Raw genomic sequence first — 11,668 nt, 5'->3', positions numbered from 1 at the left:
CTAAGTAGACAGAGAACACGTGTCAGCCATGCTTGCCATTGTCTGGTTTTAGCTCCCTAATTTACACTTGCCATCTCTGAACCTCTAAGGCCTCTTCCCCTGTCACATTTGGAAAAAAGAAAACCTCGTACTGTAGAGCAAAGAAATTGATTTCCATTGGCCAAATATAACAGGAAGGCTTCTTGCTTCAAAAGCACACCTCGGGGTTTCCCTCAGGGTCTTCCCTACCTCAGGCACCAGAGGCCACAGAAGCAAGAAAGGCCTTTGTCAGTCCACACACAGACCAGAATGAGTCAGGAGCGGCCTCTTTCGCTTTCCAGGCACCGTCCTCACCACCTTCTTCCCCTCTCGTTAGGAAAAGCTCTCATTTCAACACTTAACACTTGTTGACTGATGAGGCCTCAGGGTAAATGAATGCCAATGCTTCATCTCAACCAGGTGTTTACTTTTATATATCTTATCATGGATTAGAGATCGAAATGCTTTCTCCCCTTACGGGGATTTTAGCCATCAGCAAGTAGATGGAGTTTGTAGGGAGCACCTAAGAACCACTTTCTGGAAATGGAGGGGAATGTGATGGGTAGGAGGCAAGAGCCACAGGACAGCAGTGCCCCAGAAACACAGCCTCAGGGACTGGAGCCCTTCTTTCCCCAGCACGAATATCTCGTGCAGTCTCAGCCTGAATGCAGAGGCTTTCCTTTCCTTTCCCACCCTTTGACCCCACCCAGCCCTGCACCAAGTACTCAGATGCCAGCCTCCTAGGCTCACTTGGACATGTGGGGGTGTTTCTGCTTGTCACAAGGACTGCGGAGTAACCCTAGCATTTTCTAGATTTCCTTGCTCATCTTTTCAAACTGGGCGGAGGGGGTCGGGTTCACTCTATGTGTGTGGATCAAAGGCGGTAGCTTTGCATTATGGCGTGCACGCGTATGAGGGGGCTAATTTTATTTTCCTTCCAATGTTATTGAGATATAATTGACATACAGCACTATCTAAGTTTAAGGTGTACAGCGTAAAGATTTGCCTCTTCTACATCATGAAATTATTACCACAATAAGTGTAGTGACAACCATCACCTCATATAGATACAAAATAAAAGAAAAATTTTTTTCCTTGTGATGAGAACTCTTAGGGTTTACTTTAACAACTTTCATATATAACATACAGCAGTGTTAATCATATGTATCACGTTGAACATTACATCCCTAGTACTTATTTACTTTATAACTGGAAGTTTGTACCTTGTTACCACCTTCAGATGCCCCCTCTCCCCAACCCCCCACCTCTGGTAACCACAAATCTGATCTCTTGTTCTATGAGTTTGTTTGGGTTTGCAGTATTATTGACCTACAACACTATGTTAGTTCCCATTACACAACATAGTGATTCAATAGTTCTATACATTCAAAATGATCACCACAATAAGTCTAGTTGCCATCTGTCACTATACAAAGATATTACATTATTATTGACTATATTCCCCACATTGAACATTTCATACTTGTGACTCATTTATTTTGTAACTGAAAGTTCATACTTCTTAATCTCCTTCACCTATTTCTCTCATCCCCCTTCTTCCCTCCCCTCTGGCAACCACCCATTTGTTCTCTGTATCTATGATTCTGTTCCTGTTTTGCTATGTTTGTTCATTTGTTTTGTTTTTTAGGTTTCACATAAAGGGAAATCATACAGTATTTGTCTTTCTCTGTCTGACTTTTTTCACTTAGCATAATACCCTCTAGGTCCATCCATGTTGTCACAAATAGCAAGATTTCATTCTTTTTTATGGTTGAGTAATATTCCATTGTATATATATATATATATATATATATATATACCACGTATTCTTTATCCATTCATCTATTCACGGGCACTTAGGTTGCTTCCATAACTTGGCTATTGTATATAATGCTACAATGAACAGTGAAGTACATACATCTTTTTGAACTAATTTTTCATTTTCTTTGAATAACTACCCAGAAGTGGAAATGCTGGATCATACAGTATTTTTATTTTTATTTTTCTGAGGAAACTCCATACTCTTTTCCATAGTGGCTGCACCAATTTCCATCCCCACCAACAGTGCACAAGGATTCACTTTTCTCCACATCCTCGCCAACAGTTTTTATTTGTTGTTTTTTTGATAGCCATTCTGGCAGGTGTGAGGTGGTGGTATCTCATTGTGGCTTTGATTTACATTTCCTTGGTGATTAGTGATGTTGAGCATCTTTTCATGTGTCTGTTGGCCATCTATTTGTCTTCTTTGGAAAAATTTCTATTCAGGTCCTTGCCCCTTTTTTAATTGGGTGGTTTTTTTTTTGATATTGAATTGTATGAATTCTTTGTATATTTTGGATATTAACCCCTTATTGGATATATTGTTTGCAAATATCTTCTCCCATTCAATAGGCAGTCTTTTCATTTTGTTGATAGTTTCCTTCACTGTACAAAAGCTTTTTAGCTTGATGTAGTCCCATTTGTTTATTTCTGCTTTTGTTTCCCTGGCCTGAGGAGACATAGCCAAAGAAATATCGCTAAGACCAATGTCAAAGAACATACTACCTATGTTTTCTTCTAGGAGTTTTATGGTTTTAGGTCTTACATTTAAGTTTTTAATCCATTTTGAGTTTATTTTTGTATAAGATGTGAGAAAGTAGTCCAGTTTTCCCAACGCCATTTATTGAAGAGGCTGTCTTTTTCCCCATTCTATCTTCTTGCCTCCTTTGTCATAGATTAATTGCCCGTATAAGTGTGAGTTCATTTCTGGGCTCTCCATTCTGTTTCATTCATCTATGTGCCTGCGTTTGTGCCAGCGCAATACTGTTTTGATGACTAAAGCTTTGTAGTTTAGCTTGAACTCAGGGAGCACGATACCTCTTGTTTTGTTCTTTTTTTCTTAAGATTGTTTTGGCTATTCAGGGTCTTTTGTGTTTCTATAAAAAATTTAGAATTATTTATTCCAGTCCCGTGAAAAATGCCAGTGGTGTTTTAATAGGGATTTCATCAAATCTGTAGATTACCTTGGATGGTATCGTCATTTTAACAATATTAATTCTTCCAATCCATGAGCTTTTTATCATGAAAATGTTCAAATATGCACAAAAGAATAGTATAATCAACTAGCATATCACTTCAATCCTACACATGATTCACTGTGCATTTCTATAACATAAGAACATTTTCTTACATAAGCACAACACCACTGCTACCCTTAATAAAATTCCTTGATATCATCTAACATCCAGTCCATATTCAATCCTGAACTGGAGAGAAATATTTTTATTTTGTATGGATAGCAGGAAAACAAATAATATAGAAAAAATGATTATAGTAATATGATTATAGATACTGAACAACTATCAAAGGGAAACGAAACTTAAAAACATTTGGTTTGTTTAGCTGTATTAAAACAATACTAATTAAGGCAATTTATTCAACTGCTTGATATTTATCCCCAGTGACAACAGATCATCATAACAATTATGCATGTCATTAAATGTGCCCGGAATTACAGCTAGAAACAAATAGAATGCACACAAGTAGTACAGGAATCTGCTTGCAACTTGAAAATTGTTTACTTCGAAAGAAATAGAATTGACCTGGATAATCTGCGTTCAGACCCAGGGAAGTGTAGTTGATACCAAGGGTACAAAAAAAATTTTGAACTTCATCAAACTCCTGACAACCTTCTCTCATTACCTTTGCAATGATACATTATACTCTTAGCTAGGTGAGAAAAATGCTGATATGAAACTACAGCACCAGTACAAAAATGCAATTGTTCTGGGACCTCTGAGGAAGAACTCTTTTCATATGAAAATCTTGGAGCCTGGAGGACCAGTTTTGCACACTGTAGCTGTTTAATAACTCCTCTTCCTTCTCCTCCTCCCTATGCCCACCTCAGTTTGCAGGACTGCACAGGTGAGGGCTCAGAAGACTGACCTGGAACAAATTCCTTCTCATGACACAGTTTGTCATTTGGAAAACACTGATGGTTACATCAAAAGGCTTTCTGCAATGTTACTGCACTACCTTCACAGCAAATTTGCACAGTCCTTTCTAAATCTAGATTTAAAAAGGATGTACTTATTTCAAAGGAAAAAGGATTAAACAGAAGGTGAGGGGGAAGCTCCAGGCACTTAAGTCTCCTTCCACTCTGGCAGTGAGCGTTTGCCATTAAGGCAGACTCAGACCCTTGTTCTCATCCTCTCCAGGCCTTGTGTGCACTTGGTTCTTTGGACACAGAATCTAGTGAACTCAGGGACCCCAGCTTACCCCAGTGGTCAACCAAGACTGTCTTAGAATCCTTCTGGAAAAAGTAACCTCAGAAATGTTGACCTTAACTCATTACTGAGGTTGTAAGCATAACTGGGCAGCTTTTGTTAAGTTCACATTAGCCACAGCCTTCTGCAAAAAGGGGAAGAAAGAAAGAGGCAGTGAGGGAGGGAGGAAAGGAGAGAGGGAAGGGAGGGCTGAGCTTGGAAATGGACTCTCTGAAACCAAAGTGCTGGTGAACTTGTTAAAGATTTTTAAGTCTGACAGGCCAGCTTTCCCAAACCATGGCAGCTGTAAAGGGAATATAATTATACTTAGCAGAAGCCACCAGAATTTTGAAGTTACCCTAAATTTAAAGCTTCTGGGAGACTTAATTAAATTTAATGAAAACCATAGCTGCTAAACAAAGATGTTGTAGCTCCCACTTAGTTATTCCTGAGAAAATTAAGTAGCAATCATGAAGACATACCTCAGCTTTCACATTTAAGCTGCTAGGTAGTAATGCCCAAAGTCTATAAATAAGGTAATGCTCTCTTCTTTTCATTAGCTACTACCATTGTCAAACTACTCATCTGTTCCTGTAAGAAAGAAAATCAGAACTAGAACAGAAGGAAAAAATAAGAGGAGAGGGCTTCCCTGGTGGCGCAGTGGTTGAGAATCTGCCTGCCAATGCAGAGGACACGGGTTCGAGCCCTGGTCTGGGAAGATCCCACATGCCGCGGAGCAACTAGGACCGTTAGCCACAACTACTGAGCCTGCGCATCTGGAGCCTGTGCTCCGCAACAAGAGAGGCCGCGATAGTGAGAGGCCCGCGCACCGCGATGAAAAGTGGCCCCCACTTGCCGCAACTAGAGAAAGCCCACGCACAGAAACGAAGACACAACACAGCCATAAATAAATAAATAAATAAATAAATAAATAAATAAATAAATAAAATTTAAAGTAACAAGCAAAAAGCAAGCCCTTCCAAGTTCATTAAAGGAAATGTTTAAAAAAAAAAAAAAAAGAGGTGAGAAAAAGGAAGTACAGGGAAGTTATCCTGAGTGTGATATAGGGTAATATTCTAGCCGACTTCAAACCCTTGAGCTCCTCCACCATCCCCACCACTCCCTCCTGTGGCATTTCTTTTGTTTTTTAAAAAATTGTATGTTGTCTGCCATTGCAGAATTAGTACCCAGTTAGTTCAGGTCAGGATGGATGTCTGTAAATCACAGCACCAGAATATGTGGCTCGTTATGCTCCCATGGTAATCTTAACCTGGACTATTTATATGTAGAAATAATCATGATCCTTTTGATGGATTTGAGCAACAGGATGGTAGAGATAGAGTGAAACCTGACCCCAGGCAGAAATTCTACTCTCGGACTAGTACAGGGAGGAGGGGGAGATGAAGTGGCCTAATCTGCCTTCATGGAGGCCAACCAGACAGTCCAGGACGGGGTGCGCAAACAGTAATGTGCATCAGAATCCCCTGGAGGGAGACTGGGAGACCCTATCCTAAGAGTTTCTGATACAGTAGGTCTGAAGTTGGGCCCCAAAACTTGCTTCTCTAACAAATTCCCAGGAGACACTAATACTGCTGGTCCAGAGACCATATTTTGTTTTTATTTTTTTACTTTTAGTTTTTTTGTTTTTTTTTAATTGGGGTATAGTTGTTTTACAATGTTGTGTTAGTTTCCACTGTACAGCGAAGTGGAGTTCCCTGTGCTATACAGCAAGTTCTCATTAGTTACCTATTTTATACATATTTGTGTATATATATATCAATCCCAATCTCCCAATTCATCCCACCACCCACCTTTCCCCCCTTGGTGTCCATACATTTGTTCTCTACATCTGTGTCTTTATTTCTGCCTTGCAAACCAGTTCATCTGTACCATTTTTCTAGATTCCACATATATGCGTTAATATACGATATTTGTTTTTCTCTTTCTGACTTACTTCACTTTGTATGACAATCTCTAGGTCCATCCACATCTCTACAAATGACCCAATTTTGTTCCTTTTTATGGCTGAGTAATATTCCATTGTATATATGTACCACATCTTTATCCATTCGTCTGTCAATGGGCATTTAGGTTGCTTCCATGACCTGGCTATTGTAAACAGAGCTGCAATGAACACTGTGGTACATGACTCTTTTTGAATTATGGTTTTCTCAGGGTATATGCCCAGTAGTGGGGCTGCTGGGTCACATGGTAATTCTATTTTTAGTTTTTTGAGGAAGCTCCATACTGTTCTCCATAGTGGCTATATGAATTTACATTCCCACCAACAGTGCAAGAGTGTTCCCTTTTCTCCACACCCTCTGCAGCATTTATTGTTTGTAGATTTTCTGATGATGCCCATTCTAACTGGTGTGAGGTGATACCTCATTGTAGTTTTGATTTGCATTTCTCTAATGATTAGTGATGTTGAGCATCTTTTCATGCATTTGTTGGCCATCTGTGTGTCTTCACTGGAGAAATGTCTATTTAGGTCTTTTGCCAATTTTTGGATTGGGTTGTTTGTTTTTTTGATATTGAGCTGCATGAGCTGTTTGTATATTTTGGAGATTAATCCCTTGTCGGTCACTTAGTTAGCAAATATTTTCTCCCATTCTGAGGGCTGTCTTTTTGTCTTGTTTATGGTTTCCTTTGCTGTGCAAAAGCTTTTAAGTTTCATCAAGTCGCATTTGTTTATTTTTGTTTTTATTTCCATTACTCTAGGAGGTGGGTCAAAAACATCTTGCTGTGATTTATGTCAAAGAGTGTTCTTCCTGTTTTCCTCTAAGAGTTTTATAGTATCCGGTTTTACATTTAGGTCTTTAATCCATTTTGAGTTTATTTTTGTGTACGGTGTTAGGGAGTGTTCTAATTTCATTCTTTTACATGTAGCTGTCCAGTTTTCCCAGCACCACTTATTGAAGAGCCTGCAGAGACCATATTTTGAAAACCACAGGTCTAAGACATACTGTCTCAGAAGTTTAGAAAACAGAGGCATGTTTGGGAAATGGTTTGGTATTAGGTGAATCCAATCCGAGACACAGAAGATATGGTTGAGACAACTAGCTAGCAATGACAGAAAGCAGATGGGTAATGGGTGAGTCCCAGAAATCTGCCCCATAAGGGCAGGCCCTTCACCATCAGATGAGGAGTAAAGTCTCACCCCAGGAAAAGTGAACAGAGCTGGGTGGGGTCCCATAGCCATGATCAACCTGCTGAAATCAGATCAGGACCTCAGCCCTCAAGGGAACCAGCCAATACGTTGTAGGAGGTCCCCAGGGGCTGATGGAATGAATCTGGGACAGAGAGCTTCAGGGAAGGGAAGCTGGGAGCATCTCCTACCCGAAAGAAAGATCTGACCCGTCTGCAGGTAGACTGGAACACAAGCTCCCTCTCCTGGCATCAGATCTTTGACAACCAGGACCCACCCTACACCCCACACAGACAAACTCTTGCCTGCAAGTGCTCCAGGCCCTGACAACCTCTGTATAAGTAAGCAAAGCGCCTGCATCACTGAACTCTACACTCATCTGACTACATTTAGAGCATTGTCTCTCCCAATTTAATGACTCATAAAGCACAGAACTATAAAGTAGTGTTATTAAAACAGCTAGTGGGAAGCAGCAGCATAGCATAGGGAGATCAGCTCGATGCTTTGCGATGACCTAGATGGGTGGGATAGGGAGGGTGGGAGGGAGGCTCAAGAGGGAGGGGATATGGGGACATATGTATACATATGGCTGATTCACTTTGTTGTACAACAGGAACTAACACATTATTGTGAAGCAATTATACTCCAATAAAGATCTATTTTAAAAAACATATTTCATATTCATTTTCATCTAACTCTTAAAACAACCCCAAGAGATGCACCACGAAAACAGCCAAGAGGAGGGATGCTCAGGAATCACAAGACTGGCTCTCAGACCCACCATTGTGTGAAGCTGGGATTGGCCTCCTGACTCCAAGGCTAACATTGTTCCCCTTAGTTCATATTCCCTCCCTTTAGAAAAGGATCTGTTTGTGGGGTTTTTTTTTGGAGGGGGGAGTGGCTTGATTTTATGTATGTATTTATTTTTATTAGTTCTTGTGAAAAATTTAATTTTTTAATTTTTATACACTTTTTAAAGGTTACTTTCTATTTACAGTTACTACAAAATACTGGCTATATTCTCTGCGTTGTACAATGTATCTATTTTTCAATTGAAATATAGTTAATTTACAATGTTGTATTGGTTTCAGGTGTACAGCACAGTGATTCAGTTATACATATATATTTTTTTTTCAGATTCTTTTTCCCTTATTGGTTATTACAAAATATTGAGTATAGTTCCCTGTGCTATACAGTAGGTTCTTGTTGGTTATCTATTTTATATATATAGTGGTGTGTATATGTTCATCCCAACCTCCTAATTTATCTCTCTCCCCCACCCCCCTTTCCCATTCAGTAACCATAAGTTTGTTGAAAACAATTTGAACCAACTCTACAGGAGAAATTTAATCTCTCCTGCTTCATTAAGCAAAAACAAAAATCAACAGATTATACCAGAAAACATATTACATCATTACACTCAATTATGTAACACTTAGCACAGCCTGTTTTCCTAAGGAAGTCCCTCCCTGCCTTAGGAAAAACAGAGTTCTCTATCACTAGAGGTAACCAAGAAAAGGCTGCACAAATACCCACCAGGTACATCAAAAAAGGAATTCAAGCATCCAGTGGGATGGATATTGACTGATGTTTCATTTTATTGATTTTAAATTCTCTTAATTTCTCTATTAAGCTCATTTTTAAAAATAGACCATTTCCATAATTTTTATGTGTAAAATGTTTCTGTGGGCACAGTAACTTTATTTAGACAATGAAAATTCAGTACTTTCAGTGCAATGTTTAACATAAATGACAATGCATATTTTCATACTTGCCAGTCCGTTTATTTTTGACAAGTTGAACTACCCGGTAAAATGTTTCTTACCAGAATCCATGGGTTTGGAATTCCAAAATTAGAACAATACCCATACCTCACAATCCTAAGTGTGTGTATTTCTTGCCCAATGGTATTTTTACTATCTGAAAGTGTTTTCTTTAATCTTCTTTGATGCACTTTCTCCTATTCTTTCTATTGCTCACACTGTAAACTTTGAAAATAAATGTCCTTAGGCATCAACTCTGTGATGTTTACTAAAAAACCTGGCAAATTTTTAATGGTATCATTACAAATTCTGCTTGTTAAACCCAAGGAAAAGTATAGGTATATCAATATTTTAAATGGAAAGCCCATCAAGGCAACATGCCACACAGACTTCGGAGATTAGTGACGTGAGCTGGGCTTGATTCCTGGCGCCACTACATCCTAACTCTGTGACTTTGGGAAAGTTTACTCTCTGGAAAAAATGATGAAAATTGCACATAACTCACAGGAATAGAATGCAATCATGTACGTGGGGCACCGGCAAAATGGATAAGGCAGCAGCGTTTCATAGTGATTTACAAAGATTGCCTGTATCCCAATCCCAGACCTGCCACTTAGCTATACACTGTTGAGCAAGTTACTGAACCTCCCCAAACCTGTCTCCTTGTCTTTATAATAGGGATGATGGTATTATCTACTTCGTAGGCTTGTCGTGATGATTAGCTGGGATAATACTTGTAAAACCCTTGGCACTGGGTCCTGCAGCTGGTGGGCAACTCAGGGATGCTAGTTCCCTTTCCCAGCATCCTCTTCCCAAGCTGCCTCCAAGTTTCCCTACTCACCTCTCCCTAACTTGCCATCCTACTTTGCCCCAAAGGAAAAAATACTTGTAAGGGAGAGGCAGAATTCCTTTTAGAGAAAGAATTATCTTTGTTTAGGCATATACACTGAAATATTCCCTAGCTGTGAAAAGAGCTCCAACGGCCTGGTTGAGAAACAGAGCTAAACTGTTAGGTATATTTGCTTTATTAAGCATGGAGACGTGGGAGGTAAGGAAGGCAGATGTGAGATGAGTCAGCCTATTTGGGGCTTTTCAACAGTGGGAGTGGCAAAGGCACTACTAAGAACCAGAGCATCTAGTATATTCCACAAGTAGCCTACTGGGCTAAGCTGTGAGGTAAACCCTCTGTGTTAATCCTAATGCTTCAGTCCTGGTCTAGTACACATAACTACCTTGTGTAAATGGTTTGGGATAAAATATGAGCAAAAATGAATGCTGTTCCACATTTAGATTCAATGCAATGATAAAAGAAGGGAATAACTGAATAAGGAGAGATGAGAGACTGCTAATTCAATGGAGTCAGAAAATTATATCAAAAGATGACTAGAAAAACTATTAACCACTGCTCCCCTCCCCAAGAATACGTGGACATGTTGGTAGGGACATGGGAGTTCGTATTGTAAGCAGGACGGAGACTCTTTGAATTAAATATTAAATGAAAGGTGACCAAAGAGACTGAAAAGCCTGGGCCCCCCCCACCTTCTTTCCACCAAGACTGCTGACATCTTGACTATGCCAATTCTCTTTTTTCATCACTGGTTTTCATTAGACATCTATATACAGTATTATTCCTACTTGATAAAGTGAAATAATTGGTTTCAAACGAATATTGGAACTTTAATGTTTATAGACTCCTAAAATCTTGAAACCAGAAGACCTTCTGGTGATGACCTACCTAGTTCAAGCTCTTAACAACTAGGAGACCAGCCTAGAGAATGCTTGCCCAGTTTTCATGCAAGTTACCAGCAGCAAATGGACTTGAGTTTTCAGCCAAGGGCAACTATTCCCTTCCTTATCATTGGCTGTTTCAAGTCAGAAAGGGAATAAAATTAAGCCTAGGTATGTAAGGGGGCTCATAAAACTAGGGAGCTATTACTAGTTGCCTGCATATATTCCTGAGTTGTGATGTTAGTTAACCCATTTTAGCAACAGATAATCTCTTTATTTCAACTACACCAATCAATGTATTATTACATCAGATAACTTTCTAACGTTCTCCTTAGAATAAAATATCATGATGAAACTCAATCTTTGACTTATAAAAGTGAAATTGAGTATGAAAGCAGACCCATTTGATTATCATAATTTCTGACGTTTTTCATAGAGAACAGACTTGTGGTAGCCAAGGGGAAGGTGGGGCGGGGAGGGATGGATTGGGAGTTGGGGATTAGTAGATGCAAGCTAGTATATATGGGATGGATAAACAACAAAGTCCTATTGTGTAGCACGGGGAACGATATTCAGTACCCTGTGATAAACCATAATGGGAAAGAATATGAAAAAGAACGTATATATATGAATAACTGAATCACTTTGCGCTACAGCAGAAATTAACACAACATTGTAAATCAACTATACTTCAATAAAGTAAATTTTAAAAAACTTCTGAAGCTTTCATTCGCTTTCCTATGTCTCGAACTGATTTTCAGGTGAGT

At 39.3% G+C, this 11,668-nt stretch overlaps 1 protein-coding gene across 3 annotated transcripts in view; it reads right to left on the bottom strand.

Moving 5' to 3' along the window:
• Positions 1–11,668, bottom strand: part of HSD17B4 (hydroxysteroid 17-beta dehydrogenase 4) — a 144,687-nt gene that overhangs the window by 32,993 nt on the left and 100,026 nt on the right. The window lies entirely within an intron of this gene.

Source organism: Delphinapterus leucas, chromosome 3 (assembly GCF_059928025.1).
Source record: "Delphinapterus leucas isolate spDelLeu-1000000601 "Yukka" chromosome 3, BTC_Dleu_Yukka2, whole genome shotgun sequence".
Taxonomy (NCBI): domain Eukaryota; kingdom Metazoa; phylum Chordata; class Mammalia; order Artiodactyla; family Monodontidae; genus Delphinapterus; species Delphinapterus leucas.
Note: the sequence above shows the minus strand (reverse complement) of the source record. Positions and strands in the feature narration are given on the sequence as shown.